This window comes from Haliotis cracherodii, unplaced genomic scaffold, assembly GCF_022045235.1.
Source record: "Haliotis cracherodii isolate W230 unplaced genomic scaffold, xgHalCrac1.p SCAF_14, whole genome shotgun sequence".
Lineage (NCBI taxonomy): Eukaryota > Metazoa > Mollusca > Gastropoda > Lepetellida > Haliotidae > Haliotis > Haliotis cracherodii.
The window spans coordinates 2,113,832-2,123,753 of NW_027266269.1; the positions used below are offsets into that span (position 1 = coordinate 2,113,832).

At 40.8% G+C, this 9,922-nt stretch overlaps 1 pseudogene; it reads right to left on the minus strand.

The window, feature by feature from the left end:
- Nucleotides 1-660: 660 nt before the first annotated feature.
- Nucleotides 661-4,103, minus strand: LOC139461319 (multiple epidermal growth factor-like domains protein 10; annotated as a pseudogene).
- Nucleotides 4,104-9,922: the final 5,819 nt, after the last annotated feature.

The following is a 9,922-nucleotide window of genomic DNA, read 5'->3' on the forward strand; positions in this document are numbered from 1 at the left end:
CATTTTTGTAACTCTGGATCGTTATGAAGTAGTTGACGCAGACTCACTGGTCTACTTTAATTCTGGTTCAGGTACATCAGTAAATCAATGCAACATAAATTATGATCCATATGCATGACAAAACATATCAGCAACAAGAGGAGCACAACTGACGTCCACGGGGATACCTACATTTTAGTGAAATGTCTTACCCCCAAAGTTTTCATCCAAAGGAAACTTAATTGTTAATCTGAGAAAACAACACTCGGGTGGAAGTTGGAGAAAATAGGGAATTACATCAGACATCATTTATGTCACCGATGTGTCAAATTTGAACAAACAAACAATATTCACTGAGGCATTCGTTGTTGTAACCTATAACTTAACTTGAAACCTCTGTATGCATAGATAGAAATATGAACAGATGTGAATGCTTCATTGGTGTCATATTTTCTAGTCCAGGTGGGTAAAACAGGGGAAGAGCATTGGCTCTTTAATGGTTATTAAACAATATCAGATCACAGATTACCTGAAGCTTAAGTTAAACTTCTTGGCAAAATAGCCCTGTTTTGACTTTGCCAATCCGAGCAGAAATTCCGATGCATATACATAAAGAAATAGATCCGCACTAAGGGGACCACAATTTGTGCCCATGGGGACGCTTACTTTTACCTCATTGTCTCACCCCCCAGATTTTACATGGATGTTATCAATGAGGAAGTCCAGCATTCCACATATCCTTTTCTCAGTGAACTTGCGATTTACTTTCAGGTTTGACAAGTTGGCTCCAATCTCTGAATATAGATATGTTACTATACCTAAACTCTCAACGTTTTGTAACAAAATCCCAATGAATCAAGGAATGAAGTTGGGTTGATGGAAGTTAGGTTACCACAGCAACACGATTCACTATCACACTCTGTGATAACGTTGGGTGGTTCAAGAGTCTTAAGCCTAACTTCGAAATTATTTCCATGAAACGACATATCATCTTTCTACAGTCACAAAGGGTCTAGAGGTGTTCTCTTTTGATGAAAATTGGCAACATTGACCACTATGCTGTATATCTAACTGAAAGGGTTATCTCCAACAGCCATCAGTTGTGTCAACTTTAAAGGATGGTGTTCCTTCCTTTGCCACTGCCAAGAGGAGAACAGCTGCAATCAGGAGGGAGTGAAAAGCCTGGGAATGATACATAAACTAGAAGACCTTCAAAAGCCACAATAAAGCAAATAGCACATGACAAGTATTTGAGCATGCTGGGTTCCAAGGCTTCTGAATCACAGACGCTCGAGGTTTATCTTAGTAAACCTTGATAATAGGTCGTGTGTTCAACACTTTCAGCGACGGAGCACTTAGTGGATGCATTATCAGCTCATGATGCCAAACATGATGTCTTCAAAGTGAGCTGAATATCAGATTTGAATTACAGACAAAGTACATTAAAGACTTAAAGTAACATAATTCATATACATTTATTTATGAACGGGTGATATATAGCTCACGACTGTCTTGGGAAAATATACAAAAACATCACGTAAGAGTCGGGTGTAGGACTGAGCATCACTTGCGGAACTGTGGGACGAATAAGAATCAGCCATGTCCCGTGACATATGCACGTAGGAACGGGTACCCCCGGCAGTACTCTGGGATGAATCGCCATATGAAACATCCTGTGATATACGAGTGTAGGACTGGGTATCTCCGGCAGAACGCTGGGTTGCACCACTGCCTGCAACATTCTGTGGCATATGAGTGGAAAACAGGGTTCCTCCAGCAAAACTCTCGGATCCATCATTGTATTTTCCACCACCTGTTGTAGAAAACCATTCTGCCAACACTGGCATGGAGAGTCTGTGCCCACTTCCTCTTGCCTCACAGCTGGTGGCACACATGGTATGCCTATATTTTCATCTCTGATCTGCCAATATCTGTTTATGGCCTGATATTCTATATCTTCATCTCTGATCTGTCAATATCTGTTTATGGCCTGGTATTCTACAGAACATATATATTATCCTGAACACCTTCATCATTGTGTTGAACAATTGCTGATGGTTGAGCTCTGCAATAATAAAGAGGAATATTAGATAGCAACAAAAGCTGTGAAGTGCCTTCACAACATTGAGTGAACTGGCGTATTGATTCAAGTATAAATCGTACATTTCAATAATTGTCAGGTTCTGTCTGAATTAGTGTAAAGATAATTGCGAATCATTAGCCAGCTATTGCAAGAGATACGGAACCATCTGCCTGTCATGTAGGTACCTTTTAGTTCTCCAACGTTTGATGGCACACAGGCATCCTGGCATCACAATCACTATGACCACAGCTGTAAGCCCAGTCCAAAGTCCGATTGCCGTTTTCTTCCCATTCTCATCTGGAAAGCCAATATTTGATAATGATGGTATAAATCTGTTCTGTGCAATGTGTTTTAGATTATAGTATTACAACTTAAAGTACCACGACTATGACAGATACACAACACCTATCGTATCACTGATTTGTTACACTATCACATTAAATAAGAATATTGTGAGCACAAACATCTCTTTTTTAAACGTATAGGCAGCAAATGGCATTTTCACCAAAATATGTAGCACCCATTAATGCTAAAGAGGTACCATCTTTTGTATGCCTTTTGGTACGACGTGGCCGGGGATCGAACTCCGGACCTTCCACTCTCTGGGCGGACACTCTACCACTAGACAATGGAGGCGGTTCATTTGCATAGGGAAATAACGTCCACCTTGATCTGTGTGGTATAACCGCAAAACATAATGCATTGCCATTGACCTACATACTTCATGATTCATCATTCTAATTTCAATTATGATGCACATGGATGTGCTTTTCCATGATATTAACTCACCCTGACATGATCGGCAATCGTCCACAGTGCAGTTGTTCCTGCAGATAGATGTGCATTTGTGTCCGGTTGTGTTGCAGCCTTTGAAACACATTCCCGTCATCTGGTCACACTCTCCACCAAGACAGAATTCACACGTGTTGTTACACGATTGTCCATAGAATCCAGTAGTACATCCATGAACACAAGTTCCATAGGTTGTATGACATATGTGGTTGATACAGTTGTCAGGGCATGGTATACAGTTTCTTCCAAAATGATGAGATGCACACACATCTACACAGTCGCCTGTATCATTGCATCTCCCATTCCTACAGTTACCGTTACACTGAAAGGAGCAGTGTGGACCAAACCAACCATCGACACATCCATGACGACAGTCACCACTGTACTGATTGCATTCCACTGTGTCATTAATTACAGGTCGTGTGTCTGCATTGATATTGTTTAGCATCATTGGGCTAAACCCACAGTTTGTACTGCATCCCTTCTCACATGCAGCACCGTAAAAGCCAGGTATACAGCCACGCAGACATCCGAATTGACACGTGTCCCTACAGTGTTCACATGAATACTCGCAGCTCGGTCCAAAATATTGTGGAATACACTCCTCACACATCCCTGTATAACCATTGCATGTCTTACATCTATTTGAACAATGCTTACAGTCAGAACCATAGTAGGAACCACTGCATCCTGACACACAGGTTGAACCAAGCTGGCAGTACCCTCCACCACAACCACCAACACAAGCTGCACAGTTACCTCCTGGACTGTCACATGGTATGTCGCATCTACCGCCCTGATACCCTGGGACACAACCGTCTGTACACACTTCTGTGCCACCGCTCAAAGATTTACATTTCTTATTTTTACAGTTCCTGCTGCAAAAAGACTTACATTTCAGGTCGAAATAACCACTGTCACACTCGGTCAGACAACTGCCAGTGTCGCTGTCACAGTCTCGACAGTGTTGGTCTTCACTGCAAATGGCAGCTGGAAATCATATAAAGAATACATCAGTAAATTAAGACAGGTATCAAGGATCTGACTCTATACCAAATCAACCCTAGAAGGACAACACATATAGAGCTGACCTGGATTTGTTCATTGTTTTTGAAAATGATTATCACACATTAATATCATGACTGGAACAAAGCTAAAAGGTTACGATTTGAACCATTTAACTTATATCAGAATGTTTACCTGTAGATATGATCAGGTAAGCAATGCGCACTACCACCAGTACAGACATCACCTGTAATAGAGAAGATGTTATGTAAAACCAGAACAGACACCTGTTACACATTAATGTTATGATGCTACTTACAGAAGTATGTCACCTACATAATTGTCAACTCACGTGTTCGATCAACGCAGCCAAAGTGAGCGATGAGTTCATCGGCTGGCTGTATGAATCTAACGAACTTTATTCGTGATGATCTAATTTATACAATGGCGTTTTTCCTCATTTCACGGAAAATAAAATTACAAAACTGAAGAGCAAATAAAAATCACATTGACACTGTGTTTGAATGTCAGTAAAAGGAAACAAAAGCACAAATCAACACGGCAATAGATACAGAGTTTTTATAGACACATGTTATAAAGCTGAAATTGTTCCTGTTAATGTTTTTACTGGGTGACTATGAACGTTTTCTATAATATCAATATGCATAAACGCAACTGACCACACATCATCATCCTGATGTTGTCAACTGTCTGATGACGTCATACGAGAATTTCAACGACTTTCTCAAAATCTCATAATCTTTTTCGAGCTGATTTCAGTTGACATATATACTAATACATCAGGTCATCACCACATTACAAATACAAATCAACCAACAAAGTTATTCACTTGAAATGTGTCCTGATAGAGAGTCTTCACCCTGGCATGGAAAAAGACACTTGTTATAAAACTGAAAATGTTTATGTTAATGTTTCTACTTGGTGACTAATAACGTTTTTGTTCGCCATCTGCATTAATGAAACTTACCACATATCGTCACTTTGATGTCGTCAATCGCTTGATGACGTCATAGGAATCTCCAGTACTTCCCCTGTACAGACTTTTCGAACTGAACTCAGACTGGTCGCTGTTGTCGATCTAGAATCTGCATGTCCATGCGGTATCACACGTTTTCAAATGGTTTCATATCCGGTGAACATGCTGGCCATGGCAGGGCCTGCACATTGTTTAGGATGCCCTGGGCAGTTCTTCTCTTGTTTTGTTGTGTTCCAGAATCTTACTTTGGGTTCTCCACATAAAACTGGCAGATAATTTGTCTGGATAATTTCATATCTAAATCCGTGAATATTCAGGTTCAAATTCACGAGGCACGTTTTCTGCTCATTGCAGATGCCTACCTATACCATCCAACCAATTCCAGTTTGGTGGACCTCTTGGATGCATCCAGATGCCAGGCGTTCCTCTTGGTGCACACACTCTTCCATCAACCCGATGCTGAGCAATATGACTTTCGTCGAGTACCCTCTGACAGTTATGTCACTGCCAACAGTTCTTTACCATTGAAGCTGCACCGAAACATCGCAGGACGGTGCATCAACTTATGTGGTGACCCAAATCTTGAGCACCTACAGGGTCTTGCGATATCCACCTGCGTCAGCCTATTTGTGACATACAAACTCCTTTCCCTCTCTCTCTGTTCCGCTGATAAATGTGTCACTTTGCTAATTACGTTTCAACTGCCGTGTCAAAGGATTGTAACGTCCAATATATATGCGATTTTTATGTGTGCATTTTGATTCAGGTTTGGAAAACCTGCTTCATCATTTCCCCGGGATTCCACGGAAGTCACGCATGTTCCAGGAGACAAGTCGTCCTGTACACCTCGGTACTGTTGGGAGAATGTCTTTAGTCTGCTTACATTTTACTCGCTTTCATTTCAATTGAAAGGAAACAGCTATTAATCAGTGAAAGATTTAGTTTATACAATGTATGAAGCCCATTTCTGGTGTCCCCCGCCATGATATTGCTGGAATATTGCTAAAAGCGGCGTAAAACCATACTCACTCACTTACTCAGATCAGTTATATATTTCAATATGGATTACTTTCAACATGAGATCCAAGAAACAGTAGGGATATGGCCCAATTGCATCGGACATCATTCTTGTCAAATTTGGAAAGTCATGCACCTGTCTACAATGCAACTTTTTTAAGGCTTTACTGGGGCCTTGAATGGTGTATATAGGACATTACTTTACATCGGGAAATACTGTGCGGACGTTGATACACATACAGCTCACACAACAACTGTGGAGGAAGTATTCTGCTCCAAAGTACAACCGTGTCAGTGATTAAATGTAGTTGTGCTATTGTAGGAGACGTACATGGTGGATACAATGCGAAAAGGCTAAGTTTTGATGTACATTCATACTAATGCGATGTAGTCATACAGACAGCACATATACCAACTGCCTGGTTCCTGAACCCTGTAATGCACCCTCATGGTCGATTCCGTGGTATGAACAAGAGTGGTTATTGTGATTTCGTGCTTCCGAATGATCAACCAGAATCAACTAATCACGATATGATAGAATATCATATTATCAACACATATCACGAACATATTAAGGCTCATTTCGAAAGTACGTCCTACATTTCTATTGAAAACATATTGATTTATACATTCACTTCGTGTATAGCGCACTGACACACTGACTACCAGCAAATGCTTCCCTCTGAAACGATACAGATTGACATAAAACTCGTGCACGTTTGTAATCTATGTTTAAAGTTACGAATGCCGTGTATGACTGTCTGTTTTTAGTTGTGATATCTGCAGAAGCCAGGCTAGCTGTATCACGTGACAGTCAGGGGATTGTGGACATTTCAGTGGAGTGTGAAACAGGAAACAGACAACACGCGCCTTGGTGTCAGTTAGAGCTGCCCAAATACACAGGTACAAGGTCAAACAGTGTCCTCCATCATTGTGAAACTAGACTTCCTGCTCATGGCCTAGTTACTTGAGGCAATGTCTACCCCCCACCCCCCCTTGCACCAGGCGCACATTGAGAGTAGTTTTTTATATGAAACTGTTCACAGCAGAAATAAACATGCACAAGATCAACAGGACATGGTTTCAACAAAAACAAAAATGTAGGTTGTATTTTTCGTGAAGTTGACACATTACAACGGTTTGGCATGTGTTTAGGATTACAATGGTTGTCACATGACCAGAATGCAGTGATATTAAGGTTGTTGCCTGACCTCAACCAGTGAAATACATGTTATGGACGGTAACAGTTACTGTTCTACAAGGTGTGCTTCAACATGATTGGTTAGATAGATCCTTATGGTCGGTAACAGTTACTGTTCTATAAGGTGTGCTTCAACATGGATAGTTAGATATATCCTTATGGACGGTAACAGTTACTGTTCTACAAGGTGTTCTTCAACATGAATAGTTAGATAGATCCTTATGGACGATAACAGTTACTGTTCTACAAGGTGTGCTTCAACATGGATAGTTAGATAGATCCTTATTACTGATTATGTATTTAGTTATCTATTGCTTTACTTTCTGTCACAAGTTGTACACAATGTTGGGTAGCTCTAAACACGAAACAGACACCTTTTGATCCATACTCAATGCTCATGTGCCAAAGGTGGTTTGTGTGGAATGGCCTTTGTTATGTTTTTATTTTCCTCAAAGTCTATGAAATACCTACTGATCAACTATGTGAGAACAGCTGTATTCCCGGAAAATAAACGATATATGACTGAGTGAGTGAGTGAGTTTGGTTTTACGCCGCTTTTAACAATATTCCAGGCATATCACGGCGGGGGACACTAGCAATTGTGCCCATGTTGAGACGAGAGAACGCTTTAGCCACTAGGCTACCTGATCACCCCATCCAATATATGAACTAAACTATGTTAATGCATACTATGCTTTTGTAGGTGAGGTGAGGTGAGGTGAGGTGAGGTGAGGTGGCGTCGAACGTGGTATTCGTGAATATTGCACTTATATAGCGACGTCCGTGATCACGTATGTGTGCGTGTGTCTTTATTACACACCAGTGGGTTAACATCCCGTTTGAGATAAGTGGTATCAAACATATGTGTAATATAGAATTCCAAAGCCTTGATTCGCTACTCCATGGTGATGACCTGACAGACTACAGACAGATTCCTAATTCATTCATACGTTTCTCGTGTTTCGGTCGAATTCAGATACGCCAGTGCGAAACTGTATGGTTTTAGCATGTTTCATAAATGCCCTTTGATCTTATACATTTATCTGGGTATGGATGTCCTCATATCTGTGATACCTACAGAAGCCAATGTACTACTGTGTCATCGTGTAGTCATGAGACTATCCACATGTAGGGGCGGTCGGGTAGCCTAGTGGTTAAAGCGTTCGCTCGTCACGCCGAAGACCCGGGTTCGAATCCCGACATGGGTACAATGTGTGAAGCCCATTTCTGGTGTCCCCCGCCGTGATATTGCTGGAATATTGCTAAAAGCGGCGTAAAACCAAACTCACTCACTCACTCACACTATCCACATGTCAGTGTCTAGCGAGACAGGATCTATCAGCACCTGGCTTGGTTTCAGTTCAACTTACCCAATTAACATACGTGCATAGTTAAGCTGATAAAAGTGAAACTGCAGACCCGACTTCCTGCTCATTAGTCTGTTAGACAGGTACAGGTACCCCGCCTGTACTCAGCCTTTAATACAACACCATGTATAATTAATGTATTCAGATTACTGCTACGATTAAGTATACAGCGTTATCAAGTCTTTGACAGATTGTATCAAACATTATCAGGCAGAACACTCTATTATACGTGGCATTGAAATCGTTGCGTTTGCCAGCGTATTGTGTTGATGCATTCGGTTATTAGTTACCTCTCAACATTTATTTAGATCATGCGACGAGGAATCCATCTGAATACAAACACCTCCGGCATAGATTTAGTAAAGCAAATCTTTAAATAGAATAGTTCACATTTATTCATTGAATTTCACAAACATTGTTGTTTATCGTACAGCTCGTTGTGTGTGTGTCAACAAGATTTTAAAGACTAAAATATCCTTGTGGTGTAAACCACTCTACACGTTGGAGACAGGAGTGTCCTCATCCCTCATCGCCGGTTCAATCATTCAGTGACGCTGAATAGGTTGTGTATGTTCAGTCTGTGTAGTAGTACCTTCCACACAACACATTATACCGTAATACATTCCTGACAACTAATCATTGTAAAAACAGGGTAATAGTGTTTCAACATTGTTGAACAATAATATTACATTACCATATAGCAATTGTGTTTCCACTTCTAGTTTCTTTTTTTTACATTTCATTTGCTAACCGTCGTCTTCCTGTTTGGAGTTGACCAGTGTCGACACATGATGAAGAAGTGAAAAAATGAATGGAAATGACTGAACACGGTGATTACCATTTCCTTGATGTCAGCCGTGAGCTGAGTGATGACATGAAATATGGCATAAAGAGTTGTTTCCCTTTAATCATATCTCACTTCAGCGGTGAATGCATGTGATCATCATTAAACCCCGTTTCAATATTAATCAAGTTATATCACACGTTAATGGTGAAGGGAAGATGCCAGTCCAATAACAACTTTACATAATTTAGATATATTCTGCTGATTAAACACAAATCGTCATCTGGATATACCTGGACCCCGAAAGCATTTGGTCATTCATGGCCTCATGTTACAGCAGACCCATGTTTATACATTCAACATCAGTCGTGTAGTACAGTGTTGTATCACGTTACAGCCCACACAGGTGTACACATTCAACATCAGTCATGTAGTACAGTGTTGTCTCACGTAACAGCCCACACAGGTGTACACATTCAACATCAGTCGTGTAGTACAGTGCTGTTTCACGTTACAGCCCACACAGGTGTACACATTTAACATCAGTCGTGTAGTAGAGTGTTATCTCACGTTACAGCCCACACAGGTGTACACATTCAACATCAGTCATGTAGTACAGTGTTATCTCACGTTACAGCCCACACAGGTGTACACATTCAACATCAGTCATGTAGTATAGTGTTATCTCACGTTACAG